The 21,467-nt window shown below is 41.3% G+C and overlaps 1 long non-coding RNA gene across 1 annotated transcript; it reads left to right on the top strand.

The window, feature by feature from the left end:
* The first annotated feature begins 7,228 nt into the window (after positions 1-7,228).
* Positions 7,229-11,441, top strand: LOC310714676. The gene is made up of 2 exons (XR_014529958.1): positions 7,229-7,542; positions 8,055-11,441. It is a non-coding gene; the product is annotated as an uncharacterized lncRNA (long non-coding RNA).
* The last annotated feature ends 10,026 nt before the right edge of the window (positions 11,442-21,467 follow it).

The following is a 21,467-nucleotide window of genomic DNA, read 5'->3' as shown; positions in this document are numbered from 1 at the left end:
GATAGCTCCCAAAATTTTGGTTCTAATGGTTCCCAGGTTTTAAAGCCTAAGCTCCTCCCCACTAATTAGGGCCAGTCTCATAGAATCACAATCTGTTTAACCTGCTGGGCATAATTTTGATTGTGGATAATGGGAAGAATATGCATGCATTTGTTATGAAGATTATTCATGACAACTCATCATTAGAATACTTCTGGTGATGAGCATTGGGACTCAGAATTACTGTGTGATTAAGCACAAATGGGCAAAGTGTCAGTTGCCAAAGAACAACTTTCACATAAAGGTAAAGGTAAAGGGACCCCTGACCATTAGGTCCAGTCGTGACCAACTCTGGGGTTGCGGTGCTCATCTCGCTTTATTGGCCGAGGGAGCCGGCGTACAGCTTCTGGGTCATGTGGCCACCATGACTAAGCCACTTCTGGTGAACCAGAGCAGCACACGGAAACGCCATTTACCTTCCCGCCGAAGCGGTACCTATTTATCTACTTGCACTTTGTGCTTTCAAACTGCTAGGTGGGCAGGAGCAGGGACCGAGCAACAGGAGCTCACCCTGTCGCGGGGATTCGAACCGCCAACCTTCTGATCGGCAAGTCCTATGCTCTGTGGTTTAACCCACAGCGCCACCCACGTTCCCAAACTTTCACATAGCAAGTGGCTAAATCCATTCTGTCCTGCTGATGGCCACTGTCTTGTGATCTTTGGGTGAAAGGATATTTAAATTTTGATGATGTTGTTGTTGATTATGATGATGATGATAATAATAATAATAGTAATAATAGTAATAATAGTTTTTCTTCTCCTATTCCCCTCCCAAACCTACCATTTCCATAGTACTATAACAACCAGTCCCTCTTCCCAGGGAAGTTGGGGAACTTCAGCTCTGTCAGGCAAATAATGGTCTCCTAACAACACTCAACACCTTTAGCAAACTACATTTCCCAGGATTCTTTGGGGGAAGCCATTACAGCTTTAAATGTATAGTGCTGATGGTGCCTTTGTTTCAGTGTTACTAATGATTTAGATAACAAAGTTCCTTATCTCAAAATGGGAACTAGTGCTGATACAGTAGTGTCCACCGTCATGACTTCACTGGTCTAGTGTCTTGGACTGACTCATGATGATGTCAGCACATTACCACAAACTGTGACACCACAGTGACACAACTGCCCTTAGATCTGACCCTAAACAATTATTTGCCAGGTAGCAACACATAAAGAATGACTGTCAATTACTGGTGTGACTGCTTAGTTCTTTCCCACTTGTGTAGATAGCGCAGAATAGCTGAGACTATTGTAGTGGTTTTGGAACTGTTGTCTTTGAGAAAGGGAGACATTTGCCATTTTGCTCCTGTGACTAGGCACGGATGATTCAGGGTGGTGGTTAGACCAAGGCTTTTTTTCAGCCAGAACATACCAGTACTCAGTTCTGGTACCTCTCAGGTGGGCACCATTGTCATTATAAGAGAACAAGGGAGGCGTTCATGGTGAGTTCCAACACTTCTTTTTCTAGAAAAATAGCACTGGGTAAGACCCCTTGAGTAATACAATAAATGGAAAAAGAAGACAGGCAGGACAATCCTACAGATGGCTGCTGTTATCCCCAGACATCAGTGTAGGGGTTGCCAACCATTTGGGGCATGTGAGCACATGTTGAATTCTGTGCAAATGCTGTGGGTATACACCCTTGGCCACTTCTATCCACATTATCCTAGAACAAGTCTCACATCCTCGCACCCCAGATTCTCTGCCATAGCTATTGGGTTCGGACAGAAATATTTGCAGAGTGTCTCTGAGTCCAAAAAGAAGTATAAAATGTGTTTCGAAAGAGCATGTGGCTTTGAGATTTGGGGTGGAATTTGTTTTTTAAAATAGCTTCATTCATTTTTACACTTATATCCCCCCCTTTCCTCCAAGGAGGTCAAGGTGGCACACACATTTCTCCTCCTCCCCCTTTTGTTCTCACAATAATCCTGTGAGGTCCATAGGTTAAGCTAAGAGACTTAAAGTCAACAACTGAGCTTTATGGCTGAGAGGAGACTTGAATCCTGGTCTCCCAGGTCAACACTCTAACCACTACACCACACTGCTTGACATTCTCTTTGGATGGGCTGTGTCCCACTAGCCCAAGTGGACCCTCCTCCACTGGTGACATCATTTAATCTATCTCATGATCTCAGCTAAACACAGCACAAATGTATTGCTAAGAGAAGCTTATAGCACCTCCTGCATAACAGCTAATGCCATAGCCCAGAGACCAAGAGAACCTACTGCTACAGCTAGCAGAGCATATGTAGATAAGGGTTTAAATGCACTGGCAGCCCAAATAGCAGTAGCCTACAAACTGCTACCCTTTCATTTTAGAAAATTCTCAGGGCTATGTAGAGAAGAAAGACTGCCATTCCAGCTACAGTAGTCCGCAGGTTCAATTGACGATGGCTGGGAGGAACTGTACATGTGGCAGATCTCTCAGGAAAATAATTCTTGCTGCATGGACAATGGTGCCAAAGAGATACTGACCTGGATTTAGTTGGACTTACAAATTAGAAGTCCCATTCATTTCAATGGGAACTAACTTAGAATGATAGAATCAAGGGGTTGGACGGGACCCCAAGGGTCATCTAGTCCAACCCCCTGAAATGCAGGAATCCCATCAAACCCCTGCTTAAAAACCTCCAATGAAGGAGAGTCCACAACCTCCCAAGGTTCAAACTTGCCCCATTCATTTCAGTGACACCTAAATTCAATTAACTTAATATTCATCTAACTCACTGCTAATAGCACTTCACCCAACATGCCTATATTGATGTCTGTGTGAGAAGAACAAGTTGCTTGCTTGTTTGTTTTGCAAGGGAACCATCTGAGAATGCAACAATGAACACTGCAACAAGAAGCTCATAGGAACTAACACCCACATGGCCCAAGCAGTGTTAGTTCCAGCCATCCTGGAATAGTTTTAATCTCTATTCAACAGAGATGTGACCAACACCCACTATGTAAGATGCTGACCCACTGGTAGGTGGATGAGAAAGATCATTAGTTTTCCACCCATCTACAGACGGATAGTATTTTTGGCATGTGTTTGTTTACTGAGGACATGTGGCATGAGATTACTTTGAGACAACCCAGAGCCATTTTTGTCCGCATAAATACAAAATTACTGTAATTTTAAACTCCACTATTCACATTGTATTTGCTGCATAAATACCGCTGTTCCTGCATTAATTTGCACCTAGATAAACATAGATGCTGGTTCTTGAGAATGTACCTTCCTTTGGCTCTCTATTTAATGACACACGTTTAACAAAACAAGAATTGTAATGCTGATACAATCTCTTTCAGGCCTTTGTATTGGTCTAAACGCAATGGAAAGCAGGGCATTTATAAAGAAACACTTTTTGAAAAATGATCCATTTGAATCTGCTCGGATACCTGCTGTGGAAATAGCCTGTTTATATAAATGGTGTTATACATCAGTATAGATAGCTCTCTGTCAGGGAATAGTAAAAATAGATTGGCTGCAAAGTCATCTGTGACTCAGAAATTAGATGGAATAGTGGACTCTGCAAGAGCTAACTGTGCGGCATCTGCTAGAAAGTATTATGTGCACACACACTCTGCTGAACCTGTCCTGAAAGATGTATCAAACATTGCACAATTTCTTAAAAGAATGCATTCATCAAGTGAAAATGAACTAAAGTAGATTGCCTACGGCTTTTCTTTTTATGCATAGTGATTTTTATAAAAGTAGTTTTTTGGAGAAATAGCTTCCTGAACCTTGATGAGATTCTCAACCAACATTTTAGACGTTATCCTTATGTAGATATAAGAAAACACCACATTGACTAAGGGCTGGTTTGCACAATATAAATACCACGAGGGCTGCTTTAAATCGCTCCATAGCTGTTACTACTTGATGAGTTTGTCGCCTCATGTGATCAGGCAGCTTTTGACAAGCCCTGGCAAGTAGCCATCAAGAAGAGTTTGTAGTGGTATGGTCAACATCACCTAATCTGTTATCAGCCCTTGATCCTCTCCACTATGTTGAAGAGGGCATCAGGTTATTGGAACATACCTTCACATGTGGTGGGGACAGAAATGGGTTTTTAATGGAATTAGAGCTATTGCAAGGCAGACTATAATACAACCCTCTCTGCAACTGGCTCTATTTATTTTTTAGGGCAGGACAGAGACCTGTTAATTTGGGAGCTGATAAACCTTTTGTTATAAGCAAACAGAGCACTGGTGGCATAGGCCTGGTGTGACCTCCATAGAGTGATTATAGGTTCCTGGTACCAGATCTGAGAGGTAACATTACTTGAGAAATTGATACGCAAGTTTAAGGCGATGCTGGGCTGGCATAGATAGGACTTGTTTTTGAGTGCGTGGCACAATTTGGTTTTATTTTACAAACACAGAGGAATATGACTGGCCTTGGCTGGATGCTTTTCTTCATCTGGTAATATGGAAAATGAAAAAAACAAATACCAAAATTTAGTATAACAGTCCTAGTGCTGGCAGTCCACAACAGTTTGACTGTAATTAATATTATGTATTTTCTAGAATTATTTGTTCATTATAATTTTATCGAGTCCAATAATTTCTTTGGTTGGTTGGCTTTTTTAGTGATTTAATATTTGTGATATATGTTATAACCTAATCTGCAGCCCATGAAGTTTGCAGCTCCATGCGCACTTGGCAGATGGAGAGATTTTAATCAGTCATTGCAAAGCAGCCTACAATAACCACCTTGTAGTCTGTCCAAAGAGCAAAGGATTTCCCCCTTCCATGAGAGTCCAGTAAGCAGCAAGTCTTTTTATAATAGGCAACTAAGCTTGTCAAAAATATGATGTAAAACTGAGCAGGCAGTTTATTTTCATCTTTTTTTGCCCAATGAAGAGATTGTTCGATAAGGACAGTGGTATTGGAACTGTTTCCATATGTGCCAGCCCCACACAGCTCTAGCAATGTATGCATGAAAAAGCCACATGCACATGAACATTCATCAGCATTTTAGTGCAAATTTCTCCTGGTAAAAACATTTTTGCATGCCCTTTTGACTAATATACACATTTTTTGCAAGTACTTTTCTCCAATATAATGCATTTTTATATGCTATTTTCACTAATGTATGCATTTATAGTCACTTTACGCTAGTATATCCATTTCTGTACAAATTACTTGATTCGAGTGCTGTACTGCAAAATTCTCAGAAGTGTGAATTTTAAAAGATGGCTGTGTTTTGGAAAGTGTGAATTAGGTAAGTTTGCCTTTACATGCAAACTATCTAAGCTGAGGAAGAAATTTGTCATTGGTTTCAGTGAAATTTATCACCAAGCAAGAGTGCTTAGAGATCACAGCCTAAGGATGGGTGTTGAAGATAGTATTTGAACAGCAATTTCCTAAAGTAGTCTACTAAGGGGTCTATCTCTGAGTTAGAGGAGAGATGCAATTTTCTCACTGTAGCAGGAGAGCTAAATCCTTGTCAAATGTGTGATATGCAGCAGAAACATCTACACTTGCTGCAGGTTAAGGTTTTTGTCTGCCTTGAGATGTGGTCTCTGAAAGTACATTTGCAGATAAGAATGCACAGAATTCTCACATGAATAGTACTAAAACAGTGATAACTGAGGGCAGGGGGAGATATTTGCTTGATTCAAAGAAGAAATACACGATATAGTTGCATCTTGTATGCTAAATTGCTAAAGGAGGTGCATTTGGAACAGTTGGGTGTATTCATGAGCAGCACTAGTGTCTGGTTTCTTTTAATCAGAGATGAACACAATATTTTGTATTTCATTCTCTGTATCAGCTGAAATAGACTGAAGATAAATTCCTGTGAATAGTGTGATGATCCTGTATAAAACAAATGCTGAACATTTCAAATAATTTGTCACCAGGCAAATATACTGAGCTAGCAGAGCTTATTGAATCTGAATTATATGTCAAGATGAACTATGCACTTTGGTTTAGATCATACTCTCATTTAGAATAAAGCTATTTAGAATAAAGCAACCCAGTTTTCAACAAACCACATGGCCAAAGCAAGCAATGGGATCCTTTCTAAAACAATACAGTAGCACCTCGGCTTACGTTACCCTTGGGTAACGTAAACTTCGGGTTGCGAAAGTGGCTAACCCAGAAGTGTTTCGCCGCGCACGCATGCACAGAAGCGCTCTACTGTGCTGTGCGCATGCACAGAAGCGGTCTCTCCGGTTGCAGAAACCTCGGGATACGACCAGAGCTCTGGAATGGATCCTGTCCGCAACCGGAGGTAATACCTCCACAACTGGAGGTATTACCAATCACATTGTAGATCAGGGTTGGGGAACGCATAGCTTCACACCTGTTGCTGGACAGCAACTTCCGCCAGCTTTGACCATTGGCTATGTTGGCTGGAGGAGATGGAGTCCAAAAACACATGGAAAGCCACAGGTTCCCACCCTGTTGTTGACCTTCCATCATTATCAGTGTGCTTGCAGGACATCCATGCGCACATGGAGCTTTCTGTGTAGTCTTTTCCATTCAGTTTTGAAGATACCCAATACCACTTTTAAATAAACACAGAGCCAGGCAGCCTGCTATTTACTGGAGAGTCAGTTGCAGAGGACGCAGGAAAAGAATGTCAAATTGGAACACAAGTTCTTGTGTTACTGAAGCATGCCATCATCACATTAATATTTCATTCAAATCAATAGAATTGATTTATTTGGTATACCATTCACTGAGCACTCTAGGAATAGTGACCCGCTAGAAATAGCCATTATCAGAAAAAGACCAATGCACATTATTTTAAACAAGTTGCTCAACTCTTTTAATGTGCAACATCATTTTCTTATTGTAGTGACATTAAAAAGCCCATCAAGTGGTGTGCCACTATTGCCCTCATTTTACAGATGGGGAAATTAATCTGAAAGACATCAATATGCCCAAAGATTTGTCCACAGCAGAACAAGAACCTGAACTTACAGCCCACTATACTGTTCTAGCTTTCATGTGTATGTGTCATGGACTGGCTTGATGCAGAGGAGTGGTAGGAGGCACCAGCTGGAGAGCTCCCAGGGGAAGAAGGCTCAGAGCCAGGGGATTGGAGGTGGGATGACAATAAGTGGTCAGGGGGAGAAGAGGGAGTAGACTGGGAGGAAGAGGTGCTGGATAATGGAGAGGTATCAGGGTTTAGTGAGCAGAAAGAGGCTGTGGTGGAGAGCAGTCTAGAATCAGAAGTGGAGTCTCCCCCTCCTGCTGTGACCACCTCCTCTCCCTGCTGGTCTCCTAAAACCCACAGAGGTATGAAGAGGGCAAAGCAAAGACAAATAGGGCAAAGAAGTCTCAGGTTGCTTGGGAAGGACCCAGGTGAGGAGGAGACTTACAGAGCTGTAGGAAGGCAAGGACCTTGCACCTGCCTCATTGCAGCCAGACTTACTGGGAAGAGTTGCTGTGCTCACCATGTCCGAATTGTTTTGTTTCTTTGAATAAAGAGTTCACTTCACTGGCACCTTGTGAGTTACTGCTGATCTGAGACCAACTCTTGTGTTTACATTTGTTTGTTTTTTTTAAATATTTTATTACATTTTTTCCAGATAGAAATACACAGCACAAAAAAGCAAGAAAAACAAGAAAGAAAAGAAAAAGAAAGAAAAATTGATTATTTCCAAAGCTTGTTTCTATCCTCCAGCGGACTTCCCCACATCTCCCGCACAATGCAATCTTGTTAATAAATTTGTCAGCAAATTATAACCTTGTTTCATGTGTTTCTTTTGTGCTTTTCAATTACATTTTTAGTTTAAATTACTTATTATCCATTTACTCTATAAACACATATATCATCCTTCTTAAACATTTAAACCTTGGTTCTTTCATTTATATTATCTAATTTCATATAAATTCCACTCTCATTTCTGGGGCTAACCTTCCAGATCATGCGAAGTCCTATAGTTCATATAACTTATAAAATTTTTGCAAATAGTCCTTAAATTTTTTCCATTCCTCCTCCATTGCTTCTTCTCCCAAATCTCGGATCCTGGCAGTCATCTCGGCCTCTTGTGTTTACATTTGTAGGATCCATAAGTTCATGATCAGGCCAGAGAAGTTGTGGTGGTGATGGAGGGCAGCACAAGGGAGAATTAACTGTAGTAAAGAACTTTGGTATGATTCCTGTCAGTTTTATGTGAACTGTGATTACAAAGGCCAAGCTTTAGAGCAGCGGTGTGGGAATGGATCTGGCTGGCAGGCTGGATTCATATGTGCCCACTGCATGCCAACCTGTCAATCACCTTGATACACAATGGCCTCAGGCGACCAGATTTTCTTTGCCTGCAATGGTTTGAAATCAAACAGTGTGAGTAAAGGCACAGATGATCTGCTGTGCCACTGATCAGCTGGTTGGAGGTGCCTGAAAAGGTACAGGGCTCCACCAGTGTGGCAGGGTGGGCCTGCAAACTCCGCTTTGGGCAGGGAGCCACATCTTTACCTGCCCCACACAATTCCATAGATGATGTCAGGTGCAGGGCAGGTGGCTATGGTTTGTTTGAAATGGCCTTGCAGGCCAGATGGGTAGGTCTCTTGGGCCTCCTTAGGGCCAGATCCTCCACCACTGCTCTAGGACAAAAGAGTAATGCATTATGAATCAAAATGCATTCCTTCACAAACAAAAAGGAAGCAATCAATATTGTTCAAGTAATAAATATGAATGCAGGAACTTATCATTTATTCAGCAGCACTCTAACACAGCTGAGTCAGACATGCAGTGACATCCAGACCCAACGCTGTTCAATTCATCTACACACTTCATGTTTTACCCTCTCTGTGAACAGAGCAGTTAAGGAAACTTGGGATTTGTCTAGAAAGGATGAAACAACCAGTTTGAAATGAATTTGAATAAGAAAGCCAGAAAGAGGAACTAACAATTATCATCACTGTGATGCAGCTGCTAAAACATGGAAAAATAATAAGGGGGAGGGGAGAGAAAGAAATATGAAATCCCCTAAAATAAGGAGAGAGAAATTACATTGTAGGGTTTGTTTTTTAAGTGACAGATTGTTGTAGATTCAGGAAATGTATGGTATTAAATAGCAGTGCAATAATATAGATGAGCTTAGCGGGCACAGAAGAGTGTTTCAGACCAATTCAAAGAAATAATTGCCATTGTTTCTTGATCTTGCAGCAGCTGCATGGGGCATTCACAAAAGCTACCTAGTATAAGATGTGTGGGATATTGCATGTAGTCTTCCTCCTGTTAATCAAATATTCAAACATACTGATGTGATTTTTTGAAAATGTGACTTCTTTTCAGAGCTGCATGAGAGGGTCAGGATAAAATAGGGAAATGATTGGTTGAGGGTCTATTTCATGTTATTGTTTTACTGCAAAAACACTTGCTGTGAATTCCATTATAAAAGGAATGTTTGTGTCTCCGAATGCCATGGTATCTGATTACACAATGTATTGAATGAAATAATTCTCGTGGGCTTCTATGATGGGAAAGCAACCTTTTTTGCACCTGAGAGCCTTTGTGTGCTGGTGGACATAGCCAGAGACACAAATTACAGTCACATAACAGCCCCCCCCAACCCTCCTTGCAGGCTAGAGGGAGCATGACTTGCATGTGGAAAATAACATACAGGGCTGGTCCTGCCTGCCTGCCACCCTCCCCATCACAATCACATTTCACTCAGCCTATCAGTTTGAGAGGCTGGAAGGACCACAGTTTGCATGGGGATTATGGCACAGAGACTTGAAGGGGTGTAAATCTGGCAAAAAGGCAGAATATTTCAGCGGCAAATGTATAGGCCACACTGAGGGCCTCTGAGGGTAGCAGGTTGCCCACATGTGCCACTTGAGATGGAGGTGTTGCTGGTCTCTTTACAGATGAGCAAAACTAAACAGCAAACCTATGACAGAACCAGGAATCAAATGTAGAGAATCTTTTAGGGTGTCTCCAGACTCTCTGAAGGAAGAATTCAAGCACATACTGTGAAATATAGAGCTGCACAATTAAAGTGGTTTACAGCTCTCTTGTCACCCTATGCAACAAATCCACTTTAAAAAAAGAAACTTGCCTTTTTACGGTTTGGAAAGTGATGGTGAAAGGCATTGAAAAGCGTGGAATGAACAAAGGATTTAAAAGAGAATGCATAAACACCGCACAAGGAAACCAGGGACTCAGCTATACAGCTGCAAACAAAATATTTTAGTGTGTTGTAAAGTGCAGTATACGAATGTGACACTAGATGGCGATGGTGAGCTATGGCAAATTCAATATATTTTTCAAAATGTTTTTCTAAAAAGCATTTTCACAGTGTTTTTTATATGTGGGTAGATTCCACCCAGGACAAATCCTTGTTGTATATCAGAACAAATACTTAATAAAAGCTGGACATAGTCTCACCTCTGTATACATTTTGGGCAAGCAAATCAGAATGACTGCTCAATAAGGTCATCTGGAGAAGCCCTTAAATATCAGAATAAATTCATGAGATACGGAAAACCCTCTGAGTATACAGTGGGTATGTTGTACAAGAGTTCCAAATGAATTTCAATTGCACAACCTGAATCTGCTGGTATGTGAATTCCACCTAAAAAGAGTGACAGAAGTGCCCTTGGACAGCAATAGGCCACAGGAGTCCATGTAATACTTCTTTATTTCTATAAAAGCTTTTAGGTGAGAGCAACTAGAACAAATGGTAGAAGGTTAGAGTGATTGGAAAGATTGCAACTGAGGGCTCTGTGCTTTAAGAGATCAGAGGACTATTATTCCTGGAATAATCACAATTTATGGCTATTTTAGGGGACTCCATTTGTGAAGTTGTGACCATTTATGATTGTTAGCGTTACCTATTATAACTCTGGCAGTATATATAATGAATACAGAGAAAATATTTCTCGCAGCAGTGTTTTGTTGCCTTAAATCATTAATTTCCCCAAACACAGATAAATGGTTTTATTTGTCTGAATCATTAATCTTTGGTTCCTTGCTAAATTGGATCACATTATATAGTTATACCATGTGAAATTCAGCTGATTAAGAATACCCTAGAGATTCTTAGGGGAAGAATTACAGTACACACTTCATTTAGATATATTAAGCCAAAGGTTTTGCAGATAATGCTTTGTGAAATTGTCTGAGGAGACAATTCAGGAGGAATTTACCCAAGGGGAGAAGGTGTATCTTGCAGCCCAGAGGATGATCAGGAATGTGTGTGTGTGTACAAGGATCTAACTGGGTACAACTGATCTTAATAGGTGTCTGTCTTGAGTTTCCCTGCTTTTTGTTATGTCTACCCTGTTGTGAGAGATTGACCCTGGGTCAGCCACCTGCTGAACTTCAGTACAAGGAACCTCATGTGGCCTTTTCTCATTGAGTTTAGGTTAGGGCATTGCTAATGTACCAGGAAATGCTGGGGTAGCAGGGACTGATACTAAATAAAAGTGTTCTATTGGCACCTAGCTGTCGCAACATGTCATTCTGTTCCTTGTTTGGTGTGATACCTTGTCCAGTCATCTTCCCTGCTTCTTTGGAAATTCTGTCAGTGACCTGCTGCTGGACAGCTTATTGACCTTGCTGATTTTAAAAAAGGAACTGACATTGTGTATAATGATGGTAGGCACAGGACACCCAGAAAGCAAGCAAGCAACGGGCAGGGCAGGTGGCTGTTCAGAATTCAATTAATTTTGCTCTTGCCATACTATATAGTTCTCCAGCTCTGAACTTCAATAAACCTACAGGTAGATACAGATTGATGGAGCTCAGAGCTAGCTGAAAGTTTGTTCTAACAGGACAATGTGAAAACAGTAAGTGTGATGACTAAGGGGAAAAAAAACACGAGAATGACAAAATATGAGCTAGTTAGGAAGATGAAACGCTCTGTACAAAATGCTCGATGTGACAGGTAAGTGGGATAATTTGAAGATACAGCATCTTTGCTGAAGAACTAATTGCCAAAATTGGAGGTTTAGTATTAGATAATTTGGCATTTAGCAAAAGAAGGAAAGGAGAGGAGAGGAGAGGAGTCTTCCAGGTGCACAAAAGTATTTATTTGAGCCTAGAGCATTCTGAATTGAATTCAGCTTTGGGCTTCATCTTTTTAAGGATACCTTCTCCCACACCTAAAGGTGCAGAACACCTGGAGAGGGTTGTTTTCCAGGCTTCCTTTTTGCCTGCTGTCCAGTTTTATTGTACCCTCCCCCAATTACCCCTAAGAGCTCATGACTTGGGGCCTGGCTACAAGAAATTATTAGGATATAGAAATAAAAATTATTGTACATCTCATGTTATGGGATAATTGTAGCCTATGAAGTACTTTAGGCTGGTGCCAAGCTTGCATTATGTTTGTGTGTTTATGACCTTGGCTTTGTATTGAAGTTTCTAGGTGCCAAAGCTATACAAATTATGAATATTTACATTGGTTCACTCACTCTGAAAACTACATTCATTGCAATAGACTGCATATCTGAAAGTTTTTAGCATGTCTGCTTCAATGGACATGCATTTATTGTTCACTCTACATCTAACCTGACAGCTGGAGCTCTGAATTACTAGGGGGTGTTGATCTAAATGTGTATGTTACTTGAGAATTGTTCTCATATGACCCAGCTTCCCCATTTTACAGTAACAGGAAGGTCTTTACCTTAAGGATACGTTTTGTTTTAATGCCCAGTAACTTTATTTTCTAAGACAGCTGTGTTATGCCAGTGCTTATGTTTATGCTATTGGTTCCATTGCTATAAAGTCACAATCCTAAAAATATTACCCCCCCCCCCCGCAGCTACCTACAATACAGACAGCACCTAAAAGCACCTAAAAGCACAAGCAGAATAAAATCAATATAACTTGAAACACAAAAAGCATAAAAATGAATATAAAACCAGCAAGGGGTATAGTAACTAATGCAATATTGTTAAAAGTTCACAAAATCTATGCCTTTTGTATGTTTAAAGGCCTGAGTTAATAAAAAAAATATCTTTTGGTAACTAAATGTCTGTAACATAGGTGCCTGGTGAGTCTCTCTGGTAAGGGCACTCTATACATGGGGCACCACCACGGAAAAGGTCCTCTCCTTAGGGACCACCTGCCATACTTTATCGGGTGGAGAACCTGCAGGGAGGCTTCCAAAAAGACCTCAAGAAATGGGACACTACTTGTGGAAGAAGTGGATCTTTCAGGAAACCTGGTCCCAAGCTGTTTACTTGGTATTATGATCGCACGGGGGCAACATCAAGAGCACCGTAACAGCTAGGGAGAGGCATGACGGATCTGAAGACCTTTCTGCTAGTTCCGGCTGACAGAAGATAATTGCATGGTGACTGATAGTAGCCAGACAGATTAGTTTGTTTAGATTAGTGTTTTTTTAATTGTAATGTATTATGAAAAGTCTCAATAAAACTTTCCAAACAAGAAACGAAGAGAAGAGAAGAATCCATAACAGAGGAAGGGATTGGGAAGACACAACGGAAGTTTAAATGACAGCCAACCCATAGAGACTCTTATAACTGCTCCGCCAATCATAATTGAGCTCTTTATGGCATCCACACTTGAACACACAGTGATGTTCTAGTGCTTTGTCCAGCACTGGCTTCCATAGGCCATTATTTAGGAATGTGGGAAGAAATTTACACCCAGAATGGGTTGGGTTCCCTCCAACCCGAGTTCAGATCCCTTGATAATTAAAAACAACAAAACCAAACCAGAAGTAGACTTTTGCTGTAGGAACTTGCAGAGCTGATTGATTGCCATTTAAATAATAGGCAGCGCTCATGGTCATATAAACCAGCACTGAAGAGTGTGTGTACAGGATTGGCTTGAATTAAAGCAGCAAATGCCCTGCCCCCTCCCTCCTGCTGCCTAATGTCAAGGTGCATAGTGCTCTATTGCTGGTCAAGTTATGGCTGGCACCACTCGAGGCAGAAACAATTATGCTATGTATTATTATCGCAATAATATTTTTATGGAATGTTGTGCAATGCCTCTGGAGGGCAATTGTGCTCTGAAAGGTAGGTACTAAATCATTTAATAAAATAAAATCTAAAACCCTACAAGTGCCTCTCCCCTCCCTGGCAGGAAAAGTACCATAGGAATAAATTAAACAATATAGCAATTTGCTGCCCTTTCAGGACTCCCAGGATAAGCTGGCTGTGTGGCTGCCTCACCCTGTCTAATGGTAGGGCTGGCCCTAGCTGTAGATAAAGCCATAGCTCAGTGGGACTGCCCAGGCTTGGCACAGAAAGAAGCTATGGTTTCCAAGGAGAATGGAGCCAAAAACACACCTGAGGCGGGGCAATCAGAGTAACTAGTACATGGACCAAGGGCTTCGTTCAGGAAATTGCCTGATGTGTTTATGCCCCAGGAGATTTTGGATTTTTCACAGCCCCCTTCGTCTCATGCAAGCCCCCTTTCCCCTGTGCTGATGTGATTGATTGCCAGTGTCTGGTGGTTATTTTGCCAGCAAACCTTTTCATCAATCTTCCACCCTCTGCATCACAGCAGCGAAACTGCTTAGTTATCACACTAGCAATAACTGGGATGGCTGTTAGAACTTCCCTCCTGGATGGTCCTGGGTGGTGGGTGTTGGATACGCCAAACATGGAACCGTGTTGGGGTTTGGGGGGGGGATTCACCCCAGCCTTCCATTGTGTGCACCACCATGAAGACACCTGAACTGAGTAATATGTGAGTGGGTGGCAGGAAAGATCCTTACCCAGTAATCTTCGTAAGACCAGAGGCAGAGTTGAAAGAGTCATAGTTTTTATTGAACAATATCAGTTTGGGGAGAGTTATGACAAGTGCTGCACAGAAACCTATTCTCCAATTTCTTGAAAGTGTTCTTCGCCTATGTGTATACCTCTTTCTCAAAGCATTTTAGAATTTCTTTATAATTTCAGTTCGTGCAAGGCTGAATTGGAAGGTAGCCGAGGGTGGCATGTGTGGTTTGTCTTTCCAGTAAATGTTTCTCCAGTGCTCTGCACTGCAGCCCCCTGCCCAGCCATGTATAAACTTCTGATCTGGGAAAAAAAACCTTGAGAGCAGTTACTTTGTGAGGTTGTCACCTACATTTTATTCGAAGCACAGAAAACTGGGGAAGCTAATACTGAGCACCTGAGACTGGGGTGGCCAGCCCCAGTTTTTATTTTAAGGGAAGTACTTCTGTTTACCTTAAAATATTTTTGTCTGTGCAAGTTTCTTTAATAATAAAAAGATTTCTTAGTATTAGTTTTTTTGTCCCCCCTTTTAAAAATAGTTTATTTGCCATAGCATATATTTTAAGCAATATATTTCAAACAATACTTCTTAGTATTAGTAAAAAGACTTCTTTAAAAAAAAATACCTGTCAGGTATACAACAGGCAGCCTCCCCACCTTTCTGTGCATTTAGAAAAGCCTACCTGAGGATGTCATTGGATTTTCAAGAAAAGCCGGCACCCAAGAAGGCTGCAGAGTGGAAACCACTGACAAAATGATTTGCAGAATGAAAGAAAGGACACTCCCAAACACCCTTTTGTACACTATGAATGTGCAGATGCACAACATAAAGCCTGCAGCTTACCAATGAGATTCTTACCATAATTTTCTCTCCCCTTTCATAAATTTTGAAGGAAGGTTATTTTCTCATAAATCAGTAGGGAATTGTGGTGTTTTGTTTTGTTTTTTTAAAAAAAATAATACACAGGAGGCAATGTAGTGTGGTGGTTAAGAGTGTCGGGCTAGGACCTGAGGGAACAAGATTCAAATCCCCACTCAGCCATAAAGTTCAGTGGGTGACCATGGACGAGTCACTACTTCTCAGCCTATCCTACCTCACATGGTTGTTGTGGGGCTTAACTGAGGAGGGGGAGAACCATGTGCAGAACCTACCTTGACAGTAGGGTGGGATATAAATGATACTACTACTACTACTACTACTACTACTAATTTTTAAAACGGGAGTAACGTCTGGCCCAGCACTTGTTATGACAGTATCACAGGGAATCAGATGTTGCTACATCTGTATTTATGCCTGGTTCTTCTGACCTCCATAGCAATCAGTACATTAAGAGCACCTTCATCTCTGTGCCCTCTGGTGGGTAGAGCTGCCATCATTGCATTATTGTCTGCCACAGAGCTTTCACAACCATAGGTGCCTTGCACAAGCATGACACTGCTATGTGACAATAGGGAAGGGCCAAAGCTCAGTGGTAGATTATATGCTTTCCATGCAGAAAGCCCCAGGTTTAATCCCTGGCATTTCCAGGTAGGGCTGGGAATGACCCCTATCTGAAGTCCTGGACAGCTGCTTCTGGTCATCTTGAACAATACCAAGCTGGATGGACCCATGACTGTACTCTCAAGGAAAGAGAGTAATATTGGTGGCAGCTTGAGATATGGGCAGAAGCATAGGAAGGAACAAGAAACAGAGAGACAACCAAACTGAAAAGTATTCCCCAAATTTATTCCTTCTATTTTTAATAGAAATTTCTTCTCCCATCAAATAATTCCAAGGATAGCTTTCATTATAAAGAACAGAAGTGCAGTAAAGACCTGAAGTAAATTATATTAAAAAACAAAGTGAAACACCATTCTAAAGGCAGCTCTGTATCAGTGGAAAATCAACAGAGTGAAAGTTGATTGTGTTAAAAGGCCTAGAAAAATGAAAAGGCCATTGCCTGGCACTGCAATGGTATCAAGGCAGGCACCATTTCAGATGCCATAACAGAAAAGGCTTTCCCCTGGGCACCTTAGATGCTGGGGTAACCTCTGCTGCAGGTCCTCTGCTGAAGATCTCAAGGTACTTACTGTAGTCCCTTAAAGTCACTTAGTCCCTTAAAGTCAAAAGAAGCACTTTGAATTGAACATGGAAGCAGAGCTGGAGCCAATGCAAATCTCCCTGGTGCTGTCCCATGGATAGTCAGAAGTGGTCTGATAGAGAGTAGGGACAGTTCAGCTGCCCTTGAAGTTCAACCAATCTGTATCTGACACAGGCAATGACAAGCTGGAAGCAACCGACATCAGTCTGAGATCATCAGTCCTCGGGAACAGGAAGAGGAATTGGAACCAGCTACTCATCTGTTAAGTCATTAATTAAACTCAGAAAAGATACAGCAATGCTTCACGCCCCATGAGTAATTAGGAAATTCATCGAAAGCACTTGCAGCATGCTCAGCTTGTCAAGCGATAAACACAGGGTGGGAAGAAATGGGGGAGGGAAGAGGCTCCCACTCTGCCCAGTGACAGACAGCTAATCCACACAGATTGACTACCCAGCAAGCTTTAACAGCAAGGAGGACTGTTTGTCCTCCTTTCACAAATGGAAACAAGTACTGTTCATATCTCCAACCATTAACAATATGTGGCTAGAGTCCTGAGATGTTGTTGAACTACAAGTATTGGCCATCCTGGCTATGATCGGATTTGGAGTCCAACAACATCTGGAGGGTCACAGGTTCCCCATCTCTACAGCAAGAGGTCAGAAAGTGTCATATGCCTTTCCTGTCTCCTGGCTACTTAAAGAGCTAGTGCCTTAGTTTATAGAATTGTAGAGTTGGAAGGGACCCTGAGGATCATCTAGTCTAGAGCTTTCCAAACTTTTCATGTTGGTGACACACTTTTTAGACAAGCATCATTTTGCAACACGGTAATTCAGTTTCACTAGCAGACCAGAAGTTAAACTAACCCGTTTCCAGCTCCAGGAGCAGCATGGGGAGCGTGACACACCTATGCACAACACACTAACATGTTGCGACACACAGTTTGGAAAGCTCTGATCTAGTCCAACCCCCTGCAATGTAGGAATATGCAGCTGTCACATACGGGGATCAAACCTGCAACCTTGGCATTATCAGCACCGTGCTCTAACCAACTGAGCTATCCAGGCTGCCTTCTTCTGCAGCTGTGGACTTCTTTGGAGTAATAAGGGTTCCAGCTATGGGGCATCTCTCCTTCGGGCTCTCTTTGAGTCTATCAGCCACCAGAATCTAGAAGCAGAAGTGTCTCCTTAGGGCTCAGAAGAGTGGCAGCAGGCTCCAAGACTCCGAACGATAGGATTGTTGAATTAATCGCACACCTATTTGTGAAGCTCAATGAACACATGTTTCTACTTTAAATGCAGATGCCAGCAGATTATATTGGCTACCAGATGGTAATTCGGAAGGCCAGCTGACTCAGGGCAGCCTTGGGAAGACCTTAATTGCTGCTCTGTATCCCTCTCTGAAGGTAATTTCCCACACAGAAACAAACACCGCCAAATCCTTTAATTGGCAGCCCACAACAATAGGCTTGCAGGCAAAGGCAAGGAACCCTCACAACAAGCTAATATTTGTGAGGTGCTATTCAGGATTCACTGAAGTTCAAATAGCATGTTAAGGAAATTTTGGAAGCCAATAGTGTGTCAGATTATGACCAGTGATTTCCAGGTTTACATTTCCACTTAACCCAAAAGCTCACTGGTTGTCCTGGGACCAGTTATCACAATTTCTCAAGCTAACCTACCTTAGAATTTTGTTGTGAAGATAAAACGTGTGAAGAGAGAACTATGTACACAAATCCACTTTAAACAGTAAATAAATAAAAAACAAGGGCTTTTGCAGTTAGGAATTTGATGGAGAAATGTCATTGAAAATGTGAAATGAACAAATGATTACAGTACTGGGAAAATATATAAACACCCCACAGCTAAATCAGGATGAAAACTGAATAAAATTACTTGCAGGAGCCCCTGGGCATTGGCCATATCCTCAAATCCTGTCAGCTGTAACTTGGAGCTGGTTGGCGGTAGTGAATATTCTTGGTTGGAAATCTCTAGTCCCCTCCCAATTCTGCAAAGAGGGAATGACTACCATGCCATTTTAACTCTGTGGTACAAATAACTCTTCAACGCAATTTGTAAAGTTTTATTCATTGCCAACAAAAAGATAAAAATCTAAGGGCATCCTTCTGAGAACAAGTATTGTCTTCAGAATGATTCCTACTACAAGGGACCTCTGGCCCCATGAAGCTATTTTCTGATGACTAACCATTTGGGCAAGTTATTAGAAAAAGCAGAAGAGTTCATTATTATTTTTATCTACTTCATAACTTATTTATAACTGTCCTTGAGAGCCAACAGATAAACTCCTCCGAATGTAAAAGAATTCACCTCAAGCAATGGATAAACATCTCTTCAACTAGAGCAGCTGGCAAACAGGTTGACTCTCTGTAGGGACGTGTAGCAACTGAAACAAACTTGGGGGCCTTGTCAGCTCAATTAGCCATAACAGTACAATTCTGGAGATATTACTTTCATGGTATTTTTCTTTTCTTTCATATTTCCAACAGTAACAAGGCTGCTGTGGCAGAATTGTCTTTATGAAAGCTTTCTTTAATTTCCTTTCCCATAACCCATAAGCCAGGCTTCCACAACTTCAGCCCTCCAGATGTTTTTGGCCTACAACTCCCATGATCCCTAGCTAGCAGGACCAGTGGTCAGGGATAATGTGAATTGTAGTCTCACAAGATCTGGAGGGCCGAGGTTGAGGAAGCTTGCCATAAGCCTTTTATGTGTATATATATATATATATAGAGAGAGAGAGAGAGAGAGAGAGAGAGAGAGAAGAATAAGGCAGGCATTCCTAAACTTGGCCCTTGAGATGTTTTGGGACTACAACTCCCATCATCCCTAGCTAACAGGACCAGTGGTAAGGGATGATAGGAATTGTAGTCCCAAAACATCTCAAGGGCCAAGTTTTGGGGTGCCTGAAATAAGGTAACACCAGTGGGTGACAGAGCCGCTGCTTTCCCAAATGTCTAAAATAAACTGACATCTTGCCCTTAAGAGCTGCTGAAAATATTATTATTATAGCCTCCTACCTGGCACAAGGGCTGACTTGGGGGGGCAAACACATGTATTGAACCCTGAGCCAACAAGGAGCCCCAGCTTTCATCCTCTTTTTAACAGAGTAAACCTGTTCAGGAGTGGAGCCTCCCAGAGGAGGAAACAGAGATTTTCCTTTTTGCACCTAGCCTGATGCTGAATGGAGGAAGATACTGAGGTAAGTTCGTTTCAGCACTTTTCTCATGTCCACATAATTTCACTCACTTGTGTTGTCTTTATGTAATAACTCATTTTTTGGCTGGCTTTAATATGTTTTACTTGGAAGATCCCTTGAAATAAATGCTTTCTTTCTACTGAGAAAAAATTGTGATATTGCAGTTTCTCTCCTCCCCCCCCCCCAATTTTCTGTGATCCCTATAAAACCGCTACTGGTCTCCTTGTCGTCACTGGGCTTTTATTTACTAATATACAGTAAGCATAACGACATGTATGTTATTTTCACTAATATATTCATTTTAACATACATTTCCCCCTAATATATGCATTTTGTAAACTGGTTGGAGAGCTTCATTACAAAATTCAGATAAGTGAGAATATCAAAGGTTTGCTGTGTTTTGGTTCCTATATTGTTGTAGAAAGTGTGCATTTGATGGATTTGACTTTAAATAACCCGAATCAATTTTCTCTTCCACCCTTACCCATTAGCAAGGTTTGCTCTTGGCTGCAGCTCATGGTTTGTGTGGAGAGAGCTTAACCATGAGTTCTGGTTCAGAGTGCCATCACTTCTATTACTGTGTCATTTTCATGCCTTTTCTGTTAGATTTTGGTACCCATTTTGTATCTAGTGCCTAACAAGCACTTTATATCAATCAGTCACTGCTACAAAATATGATAACAATTTCTGGGCTTGCTGCAAAGCCACAGCATGAACAATGACAAATCAGAAATGTAACAGGAGTGCCACAGGAGTAATTTATGTGATACAGAGGACACCTGGCCATGCACTTTAAACACTGAGTGCTAGGAGCCCCTAAATGAGAGTTCTATTGCGCAGGGGGAACATTAAAGATGGAATGTTGGCTCAGAGAAAGAAAACTATAAGATTCAGCATAATAAACTACTCTCAATTGCAATGCAACTCATGTCACACTTTACAAGAACTGAAAGGCTTTGGAACTCCCACATTACTAAATCAAATAATCAGTAATTCCTTACTATATTGCCAACATTTAGGTCACAGTTAACTACAAAGTAGGTAAGGGATAAGAAATCTACATCAATACAGTGAACATTTGGAATAAACCTGGCAGGGAAGGGATGCATTAATTAGAAAATAATACTATAGCATATTTATGGATATTGCCGAAAATTAAGTTGCAACCAAGAATGAATTGCTATACCGCAAAAACCTTCTGACTGGGTTTTTAAATGGAGGTCGCAACATTTATTTTGCTTTGAATAGGTAGGTTTATGGTTTATTGTAAATAAAATAAACATGAACCAAAGTACCCGCTTCTTTCAGTGCATCTCAGTTGCTATCAAACACAGAAAATTCTGTCTCCGAAGCTGTTGCAAATTCATTTATACTGTGTGCTTCACTTATGGATTTATTCCATATTATTTTATTAGTATCTTAACTCTGCTTGCTGCTGTCTTTCATAGTTTGGGCCTCCATCATCTGGGTTATGAATGCA

This window comes from Podarcis liolepis, assembly GCF_965112155.1.
Source record: "Podarcis liolepis genome assembly, chromosome: 9".
Taxonomy (NCBI): Eukaryota; Metazoa; Chordata; class Lepidosauria; order Squamata; family Lacertidae; genus Podarcis; species Podarcis liolepis.
The sequence above is the reverse complement of the archived record's forward strand: the minus strand, read 5'-3'. Positions and strand labels throughout refer to the sequence as shown.